The sequence below is a fragment of the Piliocolobus tephrosceles genome, chromosome 14 (genome assembly GCF_002776525.5).
Source record: "Piliocolobus tephrosceles isolate RC106 chromosome 14, ASM277652v3, whole genome shotgun sequence".
NCBI classification, from domain to species: Eukaryota; Metazoa; Chordata; class Mammalia; order Primates; family Cercopithecidae; genus Piliocolobus; species Piliocolobus tephrosceles.
In genome coordinates this window covers 16417235-16440283 of record NC_045447.1, presented here as the reverse complement: position 1 = coordinate 16440283, position 23049 = coordinate 16417235, and positions in this window count along the sequence as shown.

The window sequence follows — 23049 nt, the reverse complement described above, 5'->3', positions numbered from 1 at the left end:
TGCCCGCTTGTTTTGAACTCTGTGTTCACAAGTGCCTCTGTCTGGAATGCATTGCTTTACTAACAAAGGATGTGGAAGAGGGATGTCTTTGACCACAAAAGAAAGACCTGAGTTGGCAATGGATTGAAGGGATTGTAAGAGTTATGTGCTGGTGCGTGTTCCTGGGGGGCCCTGAGCTACTTCCTCCCTGTACATAACCCTACACCCGCTCCCTGAGGTGTAGGGTTATATTAGCAACCCCAGGTTCATATTCATAGGGACCAGAGAACAAAGGTGACTTGCATATAGCTATGATGCTAGACTAGGAAGGAGCCTCACGCACTTAGTGCAATGGTGGCAGACTGGAAATGGTAGCAGGGCTCATGAAGGCCAAGAGAAGCCTTGACATAGTTGGCTCCCCATCCGCTGCTATATCCCAGGGCTCCAGAGTGTCCCAGGAGAACATGAGAAAACTCATCATTGCTTTGGAATGGTGACTCTTCCCAAGCAGAATTAGCAGGCGGGAATGGCCCACTGTTGGAAGATGAATACAGACTTGGAGCCAGGAGCCAGGAGATAGGCTGTGAATGCTTCAGCAATGATGAGAGTGGGTGCAGACTAACAAACACCAGCAGGGCTGCACACCTCCAAAGTCAGCCTGAGTGGGTGATGATAGTGGCCCAGATGCTGCTTCTCCCAAACCAGAATACCTAAGCCCCACTGGGAGCTTAAATCATTCTCAGGGAGTAAAGAAGAGCAGGGAAAAGGGAAGAAGTAAAAAATCCTGAAGCTACTTAGAGACAAAGAGAAACAGTCCCAGGCAGGAAGTGACGAGAGTTGACTTGAATCAGACTTTCTGCTGAAGGTAAAAACTGGAGTTTTAGAGATAAGAGCAGAAAGGTAGTAATGCTCTTTCCCTTTTTTTTTTTTTTTTTGTTTTGTTTGAGACGGAGTCTCGCTCTGTCACCCAGTCTGGAGTGCAGTGGTGCGATTTCGGCTCACGGCAACTTCTGCCTTCTGGTTTCAAGTGAGTCTCCTGCCTCAGCCTCCCGAGTAGCTGGGACTGCAGGCGAGTGCCAACACACCTGGCTAATTGTTTTGTAATTTTAGTAGAAATGGGGTTTCACCGTGTTAGCCGGGATGGTCGCGATCCCCTGACCACGTGATCCACCTGCCTTGGCCTCCTGAAGTGCTGGGATTACAGATGTGAGCCACCACGCCCGGCCAGTAATGCTCTTTCAAATCTAATGTGATATCACTTAAACTCAGTGCACCTGTGTTGAGATCTCATTGTTTCACAGCAATGCTATACCTTAAAACGCCCATCAAGCTCATCTGAGGATAGACTTGCAAGGTTTCTTGACCTTATGAGCCGGATGATTCTGTTCGGGGGCGGGGCTGTCCTGTGCAATGTAGGATGTTCAGCAGCATCCCTTGCTTTCACCTGCCAGATACTGGTAGCCCCCACCTCCTAGTTGGGACAACCGAAAATGTCTTCGCACATTGCCAAATGTCCCCTTGCAGTACAAGACCTACCTCCCCACCCCAGCTGAGAGTCTTTGTGCTAAGGCTATCTCCTCTCCTGTGTGTCGGGGCCTGGGGCATAAATTAAAACACCTGAAGGTAACCTCCCAGGCATAGCTAGCAACCCCAGCTGCTTCCCATTCCCTTCCTTTCCAGAGGATTCCAGGGAAGCTGGAGCCTTGGCTGGGCAGAACCCAGGTTTGCCCACCAAATGCACAGGAGAATGGCTGGAGGGAACCAGCAAGTTCAGATGACTAGCAGCTCTAAAAGACAAAAGGACTAAGGACATCTCTAAAGAGTTAGTGTAATAAGATGAAGTGTGACTGCGTACTGTTAAACAGGCACTTGATAAGCTTCACCTATCTTGGGATACGGGGTTTACATGCCTTGAGAGTGAGGTTAGTCTTTGGTAGGAGACTTAAAGATACTTCACAGTGGGTGGGTCTGTTCTCTCGTAAATGTGATTGAACCTTACAGTTAGTCAACATGTATAGGTTTTTGTTTTCAGGAAAAATCATCTTGGAGTGGCAACCGTACCTGGAATTTAAACTGTTACGGTGGAGTTTGTAGTGGTGACAAAAGCCTATGTGTCTTCCGAATCCTAATTGTCTTCAAACTCTACCACAACTTTGATCTTTTGAGAGCTTTTCAAGAAAAATTGATGAAACACCGGCTTGAGCCTAAACCCCGATTAAAATGTCAGATCATTTTTTTTTATGTAACCAAACCACCAAATCCACTTTTGCCAGCCCAGATCCTAGGCCTGTGGTGCTCTGGTTTTTTTCTCTCATCAAACCAGATTTTCCTGACATACCCCAGTCTTCAAAGGCCTCAAAACTGTTTTTGAGGAAATTAATACCTGCGAGGACCAGGACTCTGAAGACTGAGGCAAAATCTTCATGTCGAAGGGATGGGAAAAGGGCAGTCCTGTCAGAACAAGGTATGTTCCCAGGTTCTTGCCATTGGAGGCTGGAGAAGGGGAAAACCTCCTAGGACAGTAGAACAGATAATTCTTTTCCCCATTTGTCGTATAAACTTGGTCCCACTCCCAGCATTGAGAAAGGCAGAGTTAAGCCATCAGAAAATAATTACCTATGCAGGAAGGCAGTCCTGTCAGAACCGCATGACAGATGCTGGTGGTCAAGTCGAGTTCTGGATTTTAGCCACCCAGCCTGAGGGTCTGTGTCCGAGAACACAGCAAGATTTGGGAGGTGGAGCACGAGGAACAGGAGGGCAGTGTCCCGTAACTGCAGGGACAACTCATCTTACCAGAATTAGATTAAGTCATTGAAAACTAGGTTGTCTTCCTGAATATTCTTGGAAGTCTATCTTGATAGGTGTCAAATCAGACATACTAGCAGCTCCTTTGAATGATCGGGGATTGGGGTTCCATAAGCTTCAAATCCCCCAGCTGTGCCAGAGCTACACTGCTCAAGGCTGCTCCCCAGTGCCATGAGACTTGCATAAGGGAGGCTGGGGGTAGGGGAAACAGATTCAAGCATGAAGCTCATGCCACCTACCAGGCAGTAAGTCAGTCTTTTTCCCTCTGACCAGGGGTTTCCTGTCACGGCATCTATAAAACTGTGGCAGGCTAACTCGTTAGCTTGAAAGTAGGGTAAAATCTTGACTCTTGACGGTTCTTAAGTTTTGGTGATGAGAATGGGACACAAATCTGAATTTCTGCAAGAGAAAGGACAAAGATCCTTCGCAGGCTGGGTCAGGGGAGATGAGAAGCAAGTACCTTGGTATCCTATGTCTGGTAGTGAACGCTGCTGCCCAAGTGTGAGGGTAAGTCTTCACTGTCCTGTTAATGAGACTAAGGGGTGGGAGGTAGGATTGAAACAAGCAGCCACAATAGTGCTTTTAGTCATCCGCTTTCTTCCTAGTGGGGAGAAAGAAGGTCAAGGGGTCACTAAAGCTGACACAGGGTGTTGGGTGAACGAAACTGGTTGAGCCACGAGCAGCTGTTTAGAGACTGATGGTAATGGGCCTGGCTTACTGGTGTAAGCTACAATGCCTTGTTGGATTCCTTGGGCATTGGAAATGGAACACATCTGAATTTTGTCAACTGGGGCCTCTGGCAAAGGGAGTCAGCCTCCCACCTGGAGGTGCCATTGGTGTCTTGGAGTTGTGGCCCCTCTGACAGGGCTACCCACGTAGATCTCTTTTGGAAAGTAGCTCTTGGCTTGCTTCTTGAGTTCCCACTGAAATGAAACGCCTCATCTCCAGAGGCTTTGTGACTTAGTCCTGAAATTATTTTGGGATGGGTCAACTTGCACTCAAAGACTAACAAGGTAGAAAGCACCCCAAAAGCCTTGCTTAGAAATAGCCACGAAATAGCCAAGAATGAAACAGTCTTTACCCAGTGGCATCTTGGCTTTATGTGGAAAAGTAGTTGTAATTCCTATGGAGAAACTGCATCCTACCTACTCTGCTACTGGGGAGGAAAAGCCACCGGCCCAAGATGTCCTCCTTTGTACTTGCCTGAGCCTGCCTGAGTGATGGTCTGGCTGAGTTGAAACCTCAGTACCCACTGGGCTGATGCAAGTCCTCAGCCTCAGAACCAGCCCTGCAGAGCTAAGAGTGACTGTGGTTGCCCCACTCAGAGCAGAACTCAAACTCCTGGGCTGTTAATGGCCTAGCTGTTTGCCAGTTCATGTTCTAAGTGGAAGAACAGATCAAAGAGGCCTCTCAGATTGGAACCTTTCTGGGTCACTCCCTCAGATACCCATGGCAAAGTCTGGTTCTGAAACTAACTAGAATCAAGCTGCTGATTGAACTGAACTGTGTTTTGGATGCAGAGGCCACTGTTGCACACCAGACTTCTGACTCCTGCTACAAGCTCATGCCATATCACAAAAGGTAGTTCCCTTTTCCCTGCCTGGAAGATTGACTTTATCCGCTCTAACCCCCATCTAAGACTGATGTTTCTCCATAGATTCCTCCTCAGGTTATTGATGAGCTTATTTTCCCTAAGCCAAAAGGGAGGCCTTGGGGACTCATACCTGTTAAATCTTAGTGTCCTATCCCTTTCACCTGATCTACAGAAGGTCTGGGTGTGAGCAGGGAATGGTTGGATAATAGCTGGAGTTGTAGCTCCTGGAATGGGATATCAATTTTGTGGAGATGATGGGAGAGCAACAAACAAGCCAGCATCTACTGAGGGAACCTGTCTTATACCCTAGAAGGTGAGAAAGAAAGAGGGGCATTAGTGACACCCCTCCCAGAACTGTGCTGGAGTCTTGATACAGAAAGAAAAATCCACGGCATGTCCCTCAAACTATAGCAATCTGACTGCTGGATCTGCCATCCTCAGCCAGACAGCTGACTGTTTAGAGGATGGGGCAAGACAGACATTTAGATGATGCATTTGTTGGCCATGATGGCTTCATCCACAAAGCGGCACTTACATTTGATAAACACTGGGAGCATTGAAGTTCATGTTGAACAATGAACGTTGGGTCATTGGACATTGACCCTCCTCTCAGAACTGCCCTGAAGTTTTTGTACAGAAGGAAACTCTGATATGTCCCTCAAACCACAGCAATTTGACTGCTGGGACTGCCATTCTCAGCCAGACAGCTGACCTATTTTGTGAAGTGGATAAATGCAACCCAGCTGGTATTATCAATAATCTAGACTGACTCTCCTCAGGCAGACACCCTGAGTAGATGGAACTGGGAATTTTCAGGCTTACCAGCTGGCTGGGAGGCTATGCTGGAGCCACTGTCAACCTGTGCTAAGTGGTATAGATCTCACTTTGGGTACGGTAAAATTATAAACGCTGTGTCCAGGGATGCTCTGTTCTACATAACTGTAGCTTCTATTTAAGCTGTATATCAGTTTGCCTCTTTCCTAAAACACATTGACTTAGACCCTTAGTGGTGGTCATAGGAGACCTGTTAGGTTTTAGGGAAACACTACCTGGGTCCTGGCAGACACCCAGGCCAGCCTTACTCACTGGCCAGGATTGTTACAGATGGGACTCACCCTAGACCTCTTCCTTGTGAGCCAAGGTGCAGTCTGTGCAATTGCTAATACATCTTGCTCCATCTGGGTTAATGCTTTGGGTTAATACAGAAACTTAAGGAACAAGCGACTTGGTTTTCTAAGGTAGATATTGATGGTTTGAAGTATGTTCAGCTGGAACCCTGGGGGTTTTAGCTAAGCTCAATGTTACAGGTTGGTCTAATTCTGATGCTTACAGTACAAACTAGAATTTTTGTCTTGGCTCATGTTGGCCATATTAATCATACTGTTTGAATGGCATGCTCATGGAAAAAATCTGCCAAAAGCCAAGACCCTATAGAAACAAGGGAATGATGCTGTTGGAGGGAAATCCTCAAAGGTGTTTCTACATATCTTGTGATGATTTATGTCCTAGACTAGCTTTTTAAGGACTCTTGTATGGCAAACCATCAGGGAAGGTAGAGATGCTGTCTTTCTGGGGCAGAGGACAGACTAGCTTCCTGACCAGAATAATAAAAATAATGGCTTACCACTGTCGCTTGGCTGTCCAATGGTCATTTTAAACTTAATGTCTAAATCTGAACTCGATCTTTCCAAAATACTGCAACTCTTAGTTTTCAAGTAATGTTAACTTTTTTCTGTTGCTTGGGCCAGAAATCTAACATGTCATTCTTTCGTTTTGAAATCCTGTTGGCTGTATCTCAATATATCCAGAAACTCACCACTTCTCACCATCTCTATTTCCACGCTGGTATCAGTCTGGGCCATCTCTGGTTTAGGCTTGCAGCAGAGGCGGGGCTTAAGTGCATGTCTGGCCCATCCATGCAGATGTCCCCTTTGCCCTGCTTCTCTCCTGGGCTGGAGCCTCTGCAGAGCGCTGTGCTGGAATTCTTTGCTCTTCTTGGCTTTCCTTTCCTCTTGGCTGGTGCACTTCCAGCTTTCTCTGCTTTGCTAACTCAGCCCTAGCACACCTGCTTGCCATCAGTCAAAATGGCACTCCTTCTCCTCTGCCGTTTCCCCTTTCACACATTTTGTCTTTGAATGCTACTTCTGCCCCCTCAATTTCCACCCCCTTCAACCTTTCAGTTCATGGGGTTTAGTGAGGTTTCAGGAGGGAGCACAATTAGCTGTATGCCCAATGTTCCATGTTTAACTGAGCACTACAGGGAATTTCTTAAATATAACCGGCCTTACAGACCATGTAGCTACCATATATCCCTCAAACCATAGCGATCTGACTGGTGGGTCCCTTAACATTAGCTCCAAACACCGTCTTATGTGTAAGTGTATTACTTCATAAGCTGTGCCTTGAAAGTGTTAGGGATACTGCTAGCATTGCTAGAATATTAAGTTTTAAAATTGTTAAATACATTCAGCGGGTAGCCTGAGGAAAGCCTGGAAGATGGAGGTAATGTTACTAGCACAGGGAAGACCTAATGATTGTTTAGATGTAAGAACTCAGTTTATTGGCAAATTTGTGCTTTGCCCTATTTGTACATCCTGATAATGTGTTTTCCGTAAGTTTTAATGTGTTATTGAACACCAAGAGCATGATTTCCTGCTGCATGTGTGTTGAAGTGGCATATTACAAAAAAGGGTCTCTATGCTCGGCATGATGGTTCATGCCTGTAATCCCAGCTATTTGGGAGGCTGAGGTTAGCAGATTGCTTGAGGACAGAGTTTGAGATCAGCTTGGGCAACATGGCAAGACCCAGTCTTAAAAAAAAAAAAAAAACTGGGCCAGAAGCCCACTTATTAAAGCAACAAACACTGAGTGCCTGTGTCATGCTTGGTATTGTTTCTGGTGCTGATACCACAGTGAACAAATAAAATTTTTGACTTTGCTGCACTTACGTTCTAGAGGTAGTGGGTACAGGCAACAAATAAGTATGAGGCACCAGTCAAGGAGGTTGGGGAAAGAGTTTTATTCTTGGGGTTTTGGGGGCTATCCTCTGTGAGGTGACCCCCAGGGGCCAGAAGGTTGTGAGGGAGTGCATCGTGCAGGCATCTGGGGGATGAATATTTCAGACAAAGGGAACTGCAAGGAGAAGAGTCTAGAGGTGGAATTGTTTTTGGGTTTTTGAGGAAAACTGTGCTCAGGGCTAATTCAGGTATAACAGGAACATGGGGAAATGAAGGTAGTTGTGTTAGGCTGTGGGAATCTGGGCAACTGGGTAATGGCTCTTGGTACTGCTGACCAGGTCGGACGTGCAGAGCCCGGCTCTCCAGTCAACCAGACACTCCACTTCTCTCTTCACCAAGTGGTTAGCCAGTAATTGTCTCTTGTTCTAATAACCAAAAACAGAGCCACCATAAACATTTTGAAACCAGTGGAACAATATTCCTGAAATACTGATTTTGAAGAACAACAGCTAGTATTATGATGAGCCTGTTTCCAGGAACAGACAGTTTCAACGAAAAGTTCTGTCTTGGGATAAGAGTGTTGAATAACAACGTTCTCTATGCCAAGAATAGAAATTTGGAGTTTTCATTGTTGTCCTTGAATTCCTGAAATAACCTCAGAATGTCCTGATTTGATATTTACTCTAGAAGTGTATTTGACATTTATCTAATTTTCTTCCATTCGGGCTTAAATTATTCATAATGTTTAAAGATGAACAGTAACAGGACTACTTCAAAAAAGCCCCTTAACCACACAGTTGTATAATTTAATGCCCATTTTATTAACAGCATTCTAAGTGGTTCATTTTGACAGACGTTTTTATTTGGGGGGAAATGCAGCACAAAACAACTATAGTAAATAACAATTGGAGTGGCCAGGTGCGATGGCTCATGCCTGTAATCCCAGTACTTTGCGAGGCTGAGGTGGGTGAATAACTTGAGCCCAGGAGTTTGAGACCAGCCTGGGCAACATGGTGAAACCCCATCTCTACTAAAATACAAAAATTAGCTTGGTGTGGTGGTGCATGCCTGAAGTCCCAGCTACTAGGGAGGCTGAGGTGGGAGGATCACCTGAGCCTGGAAAGTTGAGGCTGTAGGAAACCATGATTGCACCACTGCATTCCAGCCTGGGTGACGGAGTAAGATCCTATCTCTACAAAAAAAAAAAAAAAAAAAAAAAAAAAAAAAAAAAAAACAGTTGTAGTAAAGGCTGATAGAAAGGGGAATCAGCAAACATTTTCTCCAAAGGGTTAGATGGAAAATATTTTAGGCTTTGAAGGCCAAGAAGCAATCAAGGATATTATATAGGTATTTATATAACAATAGCAAAACATATGTCTATTATTTTTTTGGGTGAAACTCAAGATAGAATATGCACACAATGATTTTGCAATACAGGTCTTTTAATGAGAAGAAGGGAATTCTTTTTTGGCATAACAGTTTGCTAAATTGGAGCTGAAAGTTAGTGTTTCTAGTATCACATCAATGGCAAATGTTCTTGGCTCATGGGCTATATGAAAACAGGCAGTGGGCTGGATTTGGCCTATAGGCCATAATTTCCTAACCCCTTGGATAGAAAATACGGTTTCAGTGTTTAGTCCTGGAGGTTCTGGCCAAAGTTACAAGGAAAAGACAGAGAGCATGAAGCATAAAGACTGGAAGAGATACAGTGACATCATTTGCAGATAATATGACCATATGCCTGTAAAACCAACATAATCCACAAAGTATTAGAACTAATTTTACGAGGACTAATAAAAAATCTCATCAAAGTTGCTAGAGAGATCATCCTATAAAAATCAATAGCAGGCCAGGCGCAGTGGCTCACACCTGTAATTCCAGCACTTTGGGAGGCCGAGGCAGGCGGATCACCTGACGTCAGGCATTCAAGACCAGCCTGGCCAACATGGTGAAACTCCATCTCTACTAAAAATACAAAAATTAGCCAGGTGTGGTGGCACACACCTGTAATCCCAGCTACTCGGGAGGCTGAGGCAGGAGAATGAAGAGAACCCGGGAGGTAGAGCTTGCAGTGAGCTGAGATCGCATCACTGCACTCCAGCCTGGGCGACAGAGCAAGACTCTGTCTCCAAAAAATAAAAATGAATTAAAAAAAAATAAGTAGCACTTTTCTATACCAGCAAAAACTAATGGCATTAACTGATGGTAAAAGAAAACAACAAACACCAAAAAACTGAAAGTATAGAGTTAATAACCAAGAATACACAAGAAAATCATCAAGGAGAAAGCTTTAAAATGTTAAAGGACATAGAAGATTACCTGAATAAATTGACAGGCATTTCATGCTCTTAATGAAATGAGTTAAAATATTGCTATTCTCTCCTGGTAAATACCTTGTGAATTTAATATAAATGTGGCACTAAGGATCAGTGGGGAAACACAGATTGTTTAGTAAATTGAGTCAGGAAAACTAGACTTGTACTTCATACCACATATAAAGGTAGACTCCAGATAAAGACTGAAATGTGAATGACAAAGCTATAAGTTAATAGGAGAAAATATAGGAGAATATTTTTGTGTACTAGAAGCAGTAAATAATTTCCAAAAGAAACCTTTGAAAGCATAAAACATAAGCCTCCTATTGCCCAAAAAATGATGAATCTGATTGCATCAAAGTTGAAAGACATCATGGACAAAGTTAATTAACAGTGACTGTGAGAGAAGATATTTGCAATATATGAAATTAACAAGCTACGGTGTTCCAGGAACTCCTGCATATATACACAAGAAAAAGATAGAAATCTGAATGGAAAAATAGCATGAATAAGCAATGTACAGAAGAGGAAACCCCAAAGACTAACAAGTAAAGGAAAAGATTTTCCAACTCATTAGTATCCAGAGAAACGTTAATTATATAACAGTGAGATGCCAATTTACACCTATTACACTAGCAAACCTGGGAAAGCTGGATAGGGCCAGGTTGGAAGAGATATGGAAATGCAGGAACGCTTGTGCAGTGATGGTGGAGGTGTAGATGAGTGCAGCCTTTCTGGAGAAAGTCTCGGGACTTAGTCAAATCATGTATATACATACTTTCTGGTGCAGAAGTCCACTCTGGGGCATATATCCAAAGATCCAGAAGAGGAAATATATAATTATGTTCACTGCAGCACCACTGGGTTGGCAGGGGGGAGGCAATGTGAGTTTCTGTTACTGGAGGTAACGTGGTAGATGCATTTGTAGGGTCCCTGGGCAGCAATTAGAAGCTTTAAGTCTGCTAAGGATGATGGCCTCCAGCTCCATCCATGTCCCTGTAAAGAACATGATTTAATTCTTTTTTATGGTTACATAGTGTTCTACTGTGTGTATGTACTACATTTTCTTTATCCAGTCTATCATTGATGGGCATTTATGTTGATTCTGTATCTCTGCTATTGTGAAAAGTGCTGCAATGAACATACATGTGCATATCTTTATAATAGAACAATTTAAATTCCTCTGGGTATATACCCAGTAATGGGATTGCTGGGTCAAATGGTATTTCTCCTTAGGTCTTTGAGGAATCGCCACAATTGGGAGCCAAATGGTGAGAACACATGGACACATAGAGGAGAACAACACACACTAGGACCTATCAGAGGGAGGAGGGAGAGGATCAGGAAAAATAATGGGTACTAGGCTTAATTCCCGGGTGATGAAATAATCCGTATAACCCCCATGACACAAGTTTACCCATGTAACAAACCTGCATATGTACTCCTGAACTGAAAAGTTTAAAAAAAGAAGCTATAAGTCTACAATCTTGCTATTTACTTTCCCTTTGTCCCATCAGTTGCTTCTTTTTTTCTCCTGCCCTCTTTTGGACGGAATACCTGTTATAATTCCATTTTATTTGATTTGTTGGTTTATTAGCTATAACTCTGTTATTTTAATGATTGCTTTAGGGTTTATAGTAAACATCTAGACCTTATGGCAATCTACCTTCCACAAATGATATTATTATGCCACTTCATGTATAATACAAGAATCTTACAGCAGTGTACTTTCCTTTCTCCCTTAGCCTTTTTGCTATTTTTGTCATGCATTTCACGACTATATATGTTGAAACTGCATATTACTGCTGAGCGTGGTGGCTCATGCCTATAATCCTGGCACTTTGGGAGGCTGATGCGGGTGGATTTTCTGAGCCCAGGAGTTTGAGATCAGCCAGGAAAATATGGCAAGACCCCGTTTCTACTAGAAAAATTTTAAAAAAATTAGACATGCATGGTGGCTCATGCCTGTAGTCCCAGCTACTCGACAGGCTGAGGTGGGAGGATCATCTGAGCCCTGGAATCAACACTGTAGTGAGCCTTGATTGTGTGCCACTGCACTCCAGCCTGGGCAACAAGAGTAAGACTCTGTCTCAAAAAAAGAAAAAACCGCGTATTACATTATTATTATGTTGTTTAGTTATCTTTTTTAAAAATTTTAAATAAGAAAAATATAAACACACCCATATTATTACCATTTCTGATGTTCTTCATTGCTTTATGTCCTACTTTCATCTGGTGACATTTTTCTTCTTCCTGAAGGGCTTTCTTTAATATTTCTTGTAGGTAGTGTATGTTTCATCTCACACGTTGTAGTTTTCATCTATATAAGTTCAGTTAAAATGACTATTTTAATGTCTTTGTTGAGCCTAACATCCATGTAAGTTCTGGGTCAGTTTTAATTGATTTACATTTTTCTCCTCACTGTGAATCATATTTCTCTGCTGCTTTATGTACTAGGTAATTTTTTAAGTTGAATGCCAGATAGTGTGATTGGATTACCTATTTCTATAAATATTTTTGAGCCTCGTTCTGCAGCACAGTTGAATTACTTGAAAACAGTTTATTTTGATATTGTTTTTTAATATTTGTTAGTTGGGATGAGAAGAGCATTGAATTGAGGGCTAATTATTCTTTACCCTGAGGCAAGAAATTTCTGAGTACTCTACCCAATGCCCTGTGAATTATGAGGTTTTCCATATTTTTCCCCAAATGTATATAAAAACTAAACTCTATTATCTAGACATGAATAGATCTGTAATGTAATTGTCTTTTTATTTTTATTTTTTAGAAGAAAATAAGAGGAATGTTACTTTCTAGAAAATAGTGGGGAGATACTGGAATCAAAAGAGAGACAAAAATACACAAAGCATAAGTACACAGAGGTTGGGCTGGAGGGTGGAGGAGGCCTAGCATGGGGCAGGGGATGGAGGACTCCTAAGGAGACCTACAGTAGGCAGAGAGGTGTCCAGGTATCAAGAATTCAGGTATCATAGCCTGGAAAGCTGGTACTTCTAATTACATGTTAGCAAAACATTTGGTCAAACGGTTGCTTGCTGTACCTTGGAAGATAGACCATGTGCTGACAGAGGCTGCAGAGCTGGGAGAATAGACAGGAAGGATTCAAGGTATTGGCATATTGGTATTATGTTGGCAACTACTTGCTGCTTTCAGCAAAACTTATAAGCGAGAGAGTCTTGGAGTTAGCCAAGCTTCAAGTAGGGAGAGCGTTACTAAAGTAGGCGTCCTCTGCCCTCAGCCTCCTCTAAGTTGATTGAGGGTTCTATACCCCAAAGTTGATTGCTGCTTCTATACCCCAAAGCAAAGCAGTGTAAGTAATGGCTGTGAAATAAAAATCTAGGCTTGCCCAAGAAAGGTTGTGAGCCTGCTGGCAAAAAAAAAAAAAAAAAAGGTTTAAGGATCCACTTCACCCAGATCCATTGTTTTAGATGATCTCAAAGTAGCCATAATTACATTTAAAAAGGGGATGGGGTAGGCAGAACATAGAAGCCAATCTAGGAAATACCAGAGTTTCCAGGCTTAAATCTATGTCTAGGTAAAACTTGGGCGGTGTAGTTACCTGTAAATGGTAAAGTCGAGAGGCAAATATAGCAGAAGTCTACTAAGTTTTTGAGAAATTTGTATTGTCAAAAGAAATTTAGCTTTGGCCTATAGCAAAAGCATGATGGAGTCTCACCCTGTTGCCCAGGCCGGAAGTCAGTGGCGTGATTGCAGTTCACTGCAGCCTCAAACTCCTAGGCTCAAGGGATCCTTTCGCCTCATCGTCTCAAGTAGCTGGGACTGCAGGCATGGAACCGCTACCATACCCAGTTAATTTTTTCTTTTTTTTTTTTGAGACAGGGTCTTTCTCTGTTGCTCAGGCTAGAGAGCAGTGGCACAATCACAGCTCACTGCAGCCTCAAACTCTTGACCTCAAGCAATCCTCCTGCCTCAGCCTTCCAAAGCACTGGGATTATAGGTGTGAGCCACCAGGCCTAAATGCATGTGATTCCTTACTCCTCAAAGTAATTTATCCAAATCTATACCAGCAGGAAATGGGTAGCGATCATGAAGGAAAGGGACAAGAAAGAACCTTCCAGAGTCAGGGGCCACAGAATCCTGTGGACATAAGACCATGCTTCCACCAGTCTCTTTTCCTTTACCACATGCAACTCAGCTTTAACCACGCAAATAAGGACAATGTCCTAGGCGATAGTACAAAGAACTGGGTTCCTGAATAACTACAAGGAACAGAGTTGCCAGCCAACTTGGATCATTTATGTTAGATTGTTCATAGAAGACAGAATTAATTCTATCTTCATTAAATTATATGGATTATGATTGAGTCTCTTATAGCAGCCTAGTTAATCTAGCAGGTTAAACTAATGAAATGTTTAAAATTGATATATTTATCCTTTCCCACTAAACCTACTCCTCCAGCAGATTGCAGTAAATGGCAATTCCATCCTCCTAATTTCTTAGTCCAAAGCCCTTAGAGGCATCCCGTTCTAGCCCCTACCAGGTGCACAGTATCAAACCAGGTCTTGCATTGTGATTTAGCTTGGTGCTTCCCAGAATTCTAGGCTGCAGATACACGGAGTGGGCATGGGCTCTTGTCCTAAAAGTGTTAATATCCTTCAAGCAAAGATCCCCAGGAACATACATATAGTTGAACAAATTGGGTTGAGTATTGCAGCTAGGAAGAACATGCACCATTGGGAGCCCATGTGTGTCTTAGTAAGAGAGAGGTAGAAAAAGGGCTATAGGATTTGGAAAAAGCCTACTAAGAAAGCTCCAGATTTGGTGCTGTCAGAAAGGGGGAAAATTTAAAGATTGGATATCTCAAAAAATATTATCAATAGAGAGGAAAGACAAGCATGAGGATAAAGCCGTAATTGGTAGATAAATAGCTGCCACTCATTTTAGCTAAGAGAGGCATATTTGTGGATTGCACAGTGATCCTGTTTGATTGATTGCAGAGTGACTTTGTTTAATGTTGGTGTTTTATGAGATTGTGTATGTCCAACATAACAATCTGGCTTAGCTGTGAGCAGCAGCCCTGCTTGAGAGCTTGTGATAGCACTGAAGCCCAGCTGTGGGAGTCCAGGATTGCTTTTTTTCTTTCTCAAATGAGTGATGGTGCCTTATCACAGGCAGTCAGCCTCTCTCTGAGACTCCAGGTGAGGGAGAAGAGCTGTCTCAAATTCATTCTGCTCCTCAGAGGTGTGCATCTCCAGCCTGCACCTCTGTCTGGCCATTATGACACTTGTTCCTGTCACTACATTGACTCAGGGTGCTTCTGAGCTGTTCTAAGAACCCAGAAAATGATGCTGCTCTGGTCCATTTACCCCTATCATTCCCATTTGTTTTTCTTCTTCTTTCTTTGGAAAGGGATTGTTCTGCTTGTTGGCTGGGCAGTGTTTCATGTCTGTAATGAAACATAGTGTGTGGATCGCTTGAGGTCAGTAGTTCAGCCTGGCCAAGATGGCTAAACCCTGTCTCTACTGAAAACACAAAAATTAGCCAAGCATGGTGGTGCATGCCTGTAATCCCAGCTACTTGGGAGACTGAGGCATAAGAATTGCTTGAACCTGGGAGGCAGAGGTTGCAGTGAGCCAAGATCACGCCACTGCACTCCAGCCTGGGTGACAGAGCAAGACTCTGTCTCAACAACAACAACAACAAAAGGGGGGGATTCTTCTGGATTTTTCTGTTTCTGATCTATGAACATTTCCTATTTTCCATTGGGTATTAATATTTCATGCTTCACTTGCACAAAATGTTTGGAGTTGAAGGGGTAGGTTTCAGTGTGAGCTCAAGCTGCTGTCTTGACTTGGAAATAGCAGAGGGCCTTTTTGTGCCTCCCTCTGGGCTGTAGTTTCCTAACACGTGGCACTACCCAGCCATCTCTCATCATCAAAGTGGTCCTCAATTGTTATTGTTATTAATTTTCCAAGTGTTCTCAAGGCTTTGCCAGGTCATGCACTTCTGGGCATCAGCTGTTCTCTCTCTCACATGCCAACAGTAAAAATTGAGAGATTTCAGCATAACTGGTTGTCTTTCTACGTAACCTTTTGCCATATTTCAGCAAACCAGACCAAGCATTTGATCCAGGAGTAATAATCTGAACCTAATTTAGTATTCTGATCTGGGAGAAAAGAAAGATATGGGGATCTTCAGCTGCCTAGAAAACCTTCTCTCATTAACCTTTATGCCCATAAGGACTAAGCCATTCTTCTTGCAGGACCCATCTTGCTCTGCCCTAACACCCATGGGTAACTTTACATTTTTTTTTTAAATCTGCTATTGATGGGAAAGGGTTATTAGTGGTGAAGGATCTTTCATGTCCCTTTGCCCAAGCTTGTTAGCTTTCAAAAGAAGAAGTTAATAACATTCCCCATCAATGCCTCCTGACAAAACCAAGTGCAGGTTGCTGAAGACAGGTATTGTTTGCATTTAATGAAATCTCACTTACTGTGTTCACAGTAGATAACTGTGGTGGTTGAAGGGGGTTTTTCAAGAGTGTGAAAGGACCCTGAACCCATCTTATAGGATGGATGGTATAGAGAAGCTGGGATCTAGAGGCATCTCTGTCAAGCTGGTATCAGCCCCAGCAACATCTATCTGTCAGTGTCCCCAACTGAAAAGAGAATTCTAGGATGCAGAAATCATGAGTCAAGCCTTATATTCTTATATTATTTATAATGCTCTTACCAGATCACTTAAGAGATTGGCAAATCAAAGGATAAGCAGCACTCATGGGGACTTGGGATAACCTAACAGGGAATTACTGCAGAGGAAGGAGAATCCTAAAGCTCAGAGAAGATTCTGAGACACTAGAGGAAGATTACGGGTTCAGGGGCAAGGAAGCCCCTTCATTCACTCGCTGTCAGCCTCACATCCTCACAGATACAAAGACAAATTACATGACTGCAAGGTTAATGATTTATTGATCATGTAGAGTCAGGTGTGATTCACGTAGAGTTCCCCTGGCTGTGTGACAAGGACAGTCAGAAATTCAGAGAAAACATTTGATTCTTGGTGACTTTGAGTCTTCATAGGCAGTTAGGGAAGATCCTAAAGATGCAGGGATGATGTCTTCATGTGTGATATGATGGAAATCAGGTCACAGAACTTGTCACAAGAGGACATGGGGACCAGGAAGGGAAGATGGAGTCCAGGTGAGGAAGTATTCACTCAGCACTAATTAAGCAGAGATGAGAGAGAACACAGGAACTTATTAAACATGCCTTGCATTGCATGAATGATGAAGAGAAATTCTATTACAGAGAAAAATGATGAAGAAATGGATCTGACCTTGTATTCTAACTTATGTTATATACCAGAATAGGAGGAGGAAGGATGTTGAGTAAATGACTTTTGCTTTTTTGCTATGGCTAATGCCATCTTAACCTTCCCCCAGCTGATTATATGAAAAAGAGAAAGGAAGTAATAAAGGGTCCTAGATTTGTTTCTGCCATCTTCAGCATTAGAAGTTTTGAAGAATTTTTGATAAATTGAGGAATAATGGCAAAATCTATAGATAGCTCTTATTAAATACTTGCTTTATGCAAGCTGCTAAGACTTTCACATACATTATCTGAATAAAGCCCTATGATAAATCTAAGGTAGTTGAGGAAACTGAGTCTATTTTCCAGGTTGATGGAAAATGGGAAGGTCAGACAGTTCCATTCCCAGGTTAGAAGTCAAGGACATACAGAGTACGAAGGAAGAAATGTGGATCGTAAGTTAGAGGGTGAGATGGCCTCCTGGGAGATGGTCCACAAACAGAAACGTATTTGAGTTTCATACAACTTACTACTATTTTTCCATTTCGTACATGAAGTCTTAGTGATTTTTAGCACATTATCAATTACTGGGCCCTTTTCACAAGCATTATATCCACACAGCAACTCTGTAAACTAGGCATCATTGTTTCCTCTTTTTTTTTTTTTCTCCCTTTCATGGAGAATGGCATCTCGCTATGTTGCCCAGTCTGGTCTTGAGCTCCTGGGCTCAAGCGATCCTCCCACTGCTGCTTCCCTAATTGCTGGGATTTCAGGTGTGAGCCACCACACCTGGCCCATTGTCTCCTTTTAAAGTCTGAGGTTATTTGCTCAAAGCTCATGGGAGAATTGGGTCCTCTATCCAGGTCTTCCAACTCCAGATTTCAAGCTTTTCCCACAAGCATCCCTACCAAATTATTTTTATGGTGTCTTTGGGTGCAAACCCCTAATACTTTTGGAAGGCACTGGTCCCTGGGCCACGCTCTCTCCACCGGCGTCAGAGATCACCAACCTGGAGTCCTAGGCTGCTCCCCCATCTCGGGCCTGGAGACAGCGATCTGTTGAGGGAAAATAAAACAAATTCAGACACCGACACCAGTTTATTTTTCAGAGAGAAACCAGATGGTTCTCCAAGTTAGCACAAAGGGGACTGATTTGGAGGGTATACTTCCCCTGGATTACTCCCTTCTGTAACATGGGAATTTAGGAAGAGAACGCTGGAAACCCCAACTTACCTACTTTAGTCAAGTCAAATATGTTTTCCTTAACAATCCCATGTTCTTCACAATATTTCACAAACCTCTCCTTGAGTTGTGAGCTCACATCCGGTGTTCAGGCTGTGGGAAGAGTGACAGTCACTGCCATGTCTTGGGTATTCGTCATAGAGGCAAATGAGGGGACAGGGCTCCATACGGATGAGAAAATGAATGGCACCCATTGGATGCCCAGGCAGAAGTGTTGGGGTGGGATATAATGTGTCCTAAAGTTGACGTCAGTAGCACAACGAAAGATCATTATTTCCTATCACTGAGCTTGAGGGATTACCAAAGGTAAGCATCTGTTTTCAAAGAAGGAGAGATGGCCCAGGATAAGGTGGGGAAGAGCACTTTGTATCTAAGTTTCTTGCCTTCCCTCCTTTCCCCACCCCAAGATGAGTGTCAGCATGAAAATACTCTACCATAGAGCTCCAGCAGTAGGAATGTTTCCCCATTCTTGAAATTCTTGTTATAAAAATATATATAATTATCATAGTCCGTTTCAAGTATGTCAACGACATTGCGTCCCTTATCTGGAGGAAAGAGAACACAGTTCAGAACTCGTTTGATCCATAGAAAGCAGTTGAAACCCTTTACCTGTTCTTTCCCATGACACAAGTTCAAGTGCATATCCCATTAGAGATAGTGAGGATGCTGAATGTCTTCCATTTGCATTGCCCTGGGCTTCATGAGGCAAATTCTGAGAAAAGGGTAGGTTGACCACTACTAGTCAAAAAAATTTAGCCCCAGCAGCAACTCAGCCTTTAATATCCACCCCGTCCCCAGACCTACCCACCTCCAGCAGCATCTCTGTCAGTGATGTGTCTCTGTCCTCTCTAGAAGCCCCACTGGCATTACTTGATGCTACATCCTGAGCAATGTGCTGTGGCGATGACCATCAGGCATCAGAAAGCCAGGCAGAGAATAAGAAGCTGTCCTGCCAATTTACATTTTTTTTAAAGACAAGGTCTCGCTTTTTTGCCCAGGCTGGAGTGCAGTGGCACAACCTTGGCTCACTGAAACCTCCTCCTTCAGGGTTCAAGCGATTCTCCTGTCTCAGCCTCCCAAGTAGCTGGGATCACAGGTGTGTGCCATGATGCCCAGCTAATTTTTGTATTTTTAATAGAGACAGGGTTTTGCCATGTTGGTCAGGCTGGTCTTGAACTCCCGACTTCAGGTGATCCCCCACCTTGGCCTCCCAAAGTGCTGGGATTACAGGCATGAGCTACCATGCCCGGCCCCAATTTATATTTTTTCCCCTGCCAATTAACTTTTGTTGCAGGAGGTGCATATGACCAAGTCACCTTCCTGAGGCTGATTGTATTATGTGGCAGGCACTGGCTTTTACATGCAAGGTTCTCCCAAATTCAGGTTATTGGCTATTAGATGGCCCCCATTTTATTACCAAAATAGTCATTGCTCAGAAATTGATCAAGATCCTGAAGATACTGGGGTTTAGTAAATTCCTTGCAGTTGGGAGTACAATTTAGAAAGACTTAAAAAAATACTTACAGTCAGCGCTACATATGGCATTCTTTTCTGTTGGTTTGCAAGCCAAATTAATTTCAGTACATGTTCCATTTTCACTGTAAAACAATAAATTGATGCCCAAGAGCTATTGATGAGGCTGGCTTGCTCACCTTCTACTCTACCAGTAACTTGAGTTTCTGATTCGACTTTTGAACATTTGTTCGTACAATTATCAAAGACCTTTTATGTATATTATTTCACATGATATGTTAAGAATGACTTAAATGACAATTTCTATCACTATTGCTACTTTCCACTGTTGCTATTACTACAACTACTTGTCTAGATCATTAGCTGAGTGTTCACCACATGCCAGCCTCTCAAGTAAGTGCTTTACAAATGTGACCTGCCTTGGTCCCCACACATATACACACACACACACATACACACACCCCAAAACAAAAACTAAAAAAAAAAAAAAAAAAAATGAGGAAGAATTACTCTCATCCCCTTGTACCCATGGGAAAAGGGAGGTGGAAAGAGATTTGTTTTCTTGGTAACACAACTGGTAACTGAAAGATTCAAATTCAGGCTATTAGTTCCAAGTTCAGTTTGCTTAACATATGCTACATTGTCATACTACTCATGATTCTGATATCCCTCTCCTTCCCACTTCCCCCACTCCAATTAAATTTATTCTTGTTACTGACTCTTGTCTCTGAATCTGGAAAAGCCCAAGATCCATCAAGTCCTGGATCAGTGCATGTGTGTGTGTGTTCAAGACCATACCCAGGCTTCTATTTTTCCTTGCCCAACTAAAAAAGGCTGTACTTACATTTCATGCAATTTAAAAGTCAGAGAAGAGTCCCCCAGGTAATCAATGTGCTCGACAAAAACTCTCATGCTTCCATCTTCTTCTATCTTTTCCCTGCAGTCAGAGACCAAGAGAACTGAATACCACTCTCCTGAAATCTGCAATAAGTAAGATCACTGGGTAAGAAAAGAGGAGTGGGGATACCACATGGACACTTCTTTCCTTGAACTCTGGCCTATGGGCCAGGGCTCATAATGAAGTGAAGATAGAATTAGAACTCAGATCAGTTGGCACCACACCTAGGGCTCTTTCCACTTCCCCTTTAGGGAGGATGGAGATCCCCAAGCATTGTCATCTTTTCACATGGTACAATTGCTCTTAACCCAAGGTCGGAAACCAACCCTTTTGTCTGATATGTTAAGGAACTCCTGCCCTACAATAGGATCCACATGACTTCAGAATCCCTGAAACCATTCCCCAGAGCCAGAAGTCACTGTGCTCCATGACTGTACCTTTGACAGGTCGAAGTTGCTTGTCACAGCGTTATTTTCTTCCTCCTGGGCACAGATGAGGGTCAGCCCCAGACACAGCAACAACAGCGTCATCTTGGTAGGGGATAGCACTGCTTCCTCCACAGTTGCTGGGGGTGGGTTTTTCTCTAGAAGTGGCTCCACTCCCCAGCTCGTCTGTCTTTATATCCAGTCTGTGTTCAGTTTTTTGTCCATGGGGCACTACCTTTCCCTTCCTCCTCCATGAAATGATCTTTCCTTCACTGGCGTGTGGCCAAGGATTGTTCCTACCCTTTTGAAACTTGGCAATTCCATCTCTTTTAGATGTAGCTAGTGACCTCAAATTTCCCAGAACACATTATCAAGAAAAATAGCAGAGGCTCTAAGGGGCTGTCATTTGGAACTAGATTTAACTATGAATCTGGCTTAAAATCAGAAAGCCAATTATGTGTGGCAGGAATGGGCATAACTGAGAAACAGGATGTGCCAGAAACTCTGTTCCACCTCTTATACAAGGTGTGAAATTAGGTGAGTTACTCAATTTTTACAAGCCCCAGAAACAAACTCTTCAGCTGTGAATCCGTCTGGTCCTGGGCTTTTTTTGGTGGGTGGGCTATTAATTGTTGCCTCAATTTCAGAGCCTGCTATCGGTCTATTCAGGGATTCAACTTCTTCCTGGTTTAGTCTTGGGAGAGTGTACGTGTCCAGGAAATTATCCATTTCTTCTAGATTTTCTAGTTGATTTGCATAGAGGTGTTTATAGTATTCTCTCATGGTAGTTTGTATTTCTGTGGGGTCGGTGGTGATATCCCCTTTATCATTTTTTATTGCGTCTATTTGATTCCTCTCTCTTTTCTTCTTTATTAGTCTTGCTAGCGGTCTGTCAATTTTGTTGATCTTTTCAAAAAACCAACTCCTGGATTCATTGATTTTTTGGAGGGTTTTTTGTGTCTCTATCTCCTTCAGTTCTGCTCTGATCTTAGTTATTTCTTGCCTTCTGCTAGCTTTTGAATGTGTTCGCTCTTGCCTCTCTAGTTCGTTTAATTGTGATGTTAGAGTGTCAACTTTAGATCTTTCCTGCTTTCTCTTGTGGGCATTTAGAGCTATAAATTTCCCTCTACACACTGCTTTAAATGTGTCCCAGAGATTCTGGTATGTTGTATCTTTGTTCTCATTGGTTTCAAAGAACATCTTTATTTCTGCTTTCATTTCGTTATGTACCCAGTAGTCATTCAGGAGCAGGTTGTTCAGTTTCCATGTAGTTGAGCGGTTTTGATTGAGTTTCTTAGTCCTGAGTTCTAGTTTGATTGCACTGTGGTCAGAGAGACAGTTTGTTATAATTTCTGTTCTTTTACATTTGCTGAGGAGTGCTTTACTTCCAATTATGTGGTCAATTTTGGAATAAGTGTGATGTGGTGCTGAGAAGAATGTATATTCTGTTGACTTGGGGTGGAGAGTTCTATAGATGTCTATTAGGTCCGCTTGGTGCAGAGATGAGTTCAATTCCTGGCTATCCTTGTTAACTTTCTGTCTCGTTGATCTGTCTAATGTTGACAGTGGAGTGTTGAAATCTCCCATTATTATTGTATGGGAGTCTAAGTCTCTTTCTAAGTCTCTAAGGACTTGCTTTATGAATCTGGGTGCTCCTGTATTGGGTGCATATTTAGGATAGTTAGCTCTTCCTGTTGAATTGATCCCTTGACCATTATGTAATGGCCTTCTTTGTCTCTTTTGATCTTTGATGGTTTAAAGTCTGTTTTATCAGAGACTAGGATTGCAACCCCTGCTTTTTTTTGTTCTCCATTTGCTTGGTAGATCTTCCTCCATCCCTTTATTTTGAGCCTATGTATGTCTCTGCATGTGAGATGGGTCTCCTGAAGAGAGCAGACTGATGGGTCTTGACTCTTTATCCAGTTTGCCAGTCTGTGTCTTTTGATTGGAGCATTTAGTCCATTTACATTTAAGGTTAATATTGTTATGTGTGAACTTGATCCTGCCATTATGATATTAACTGGTTATTTTGCTCATTAGTTGATGCAGTTTCTTCCTAGCCTCGATGGTCTTTAG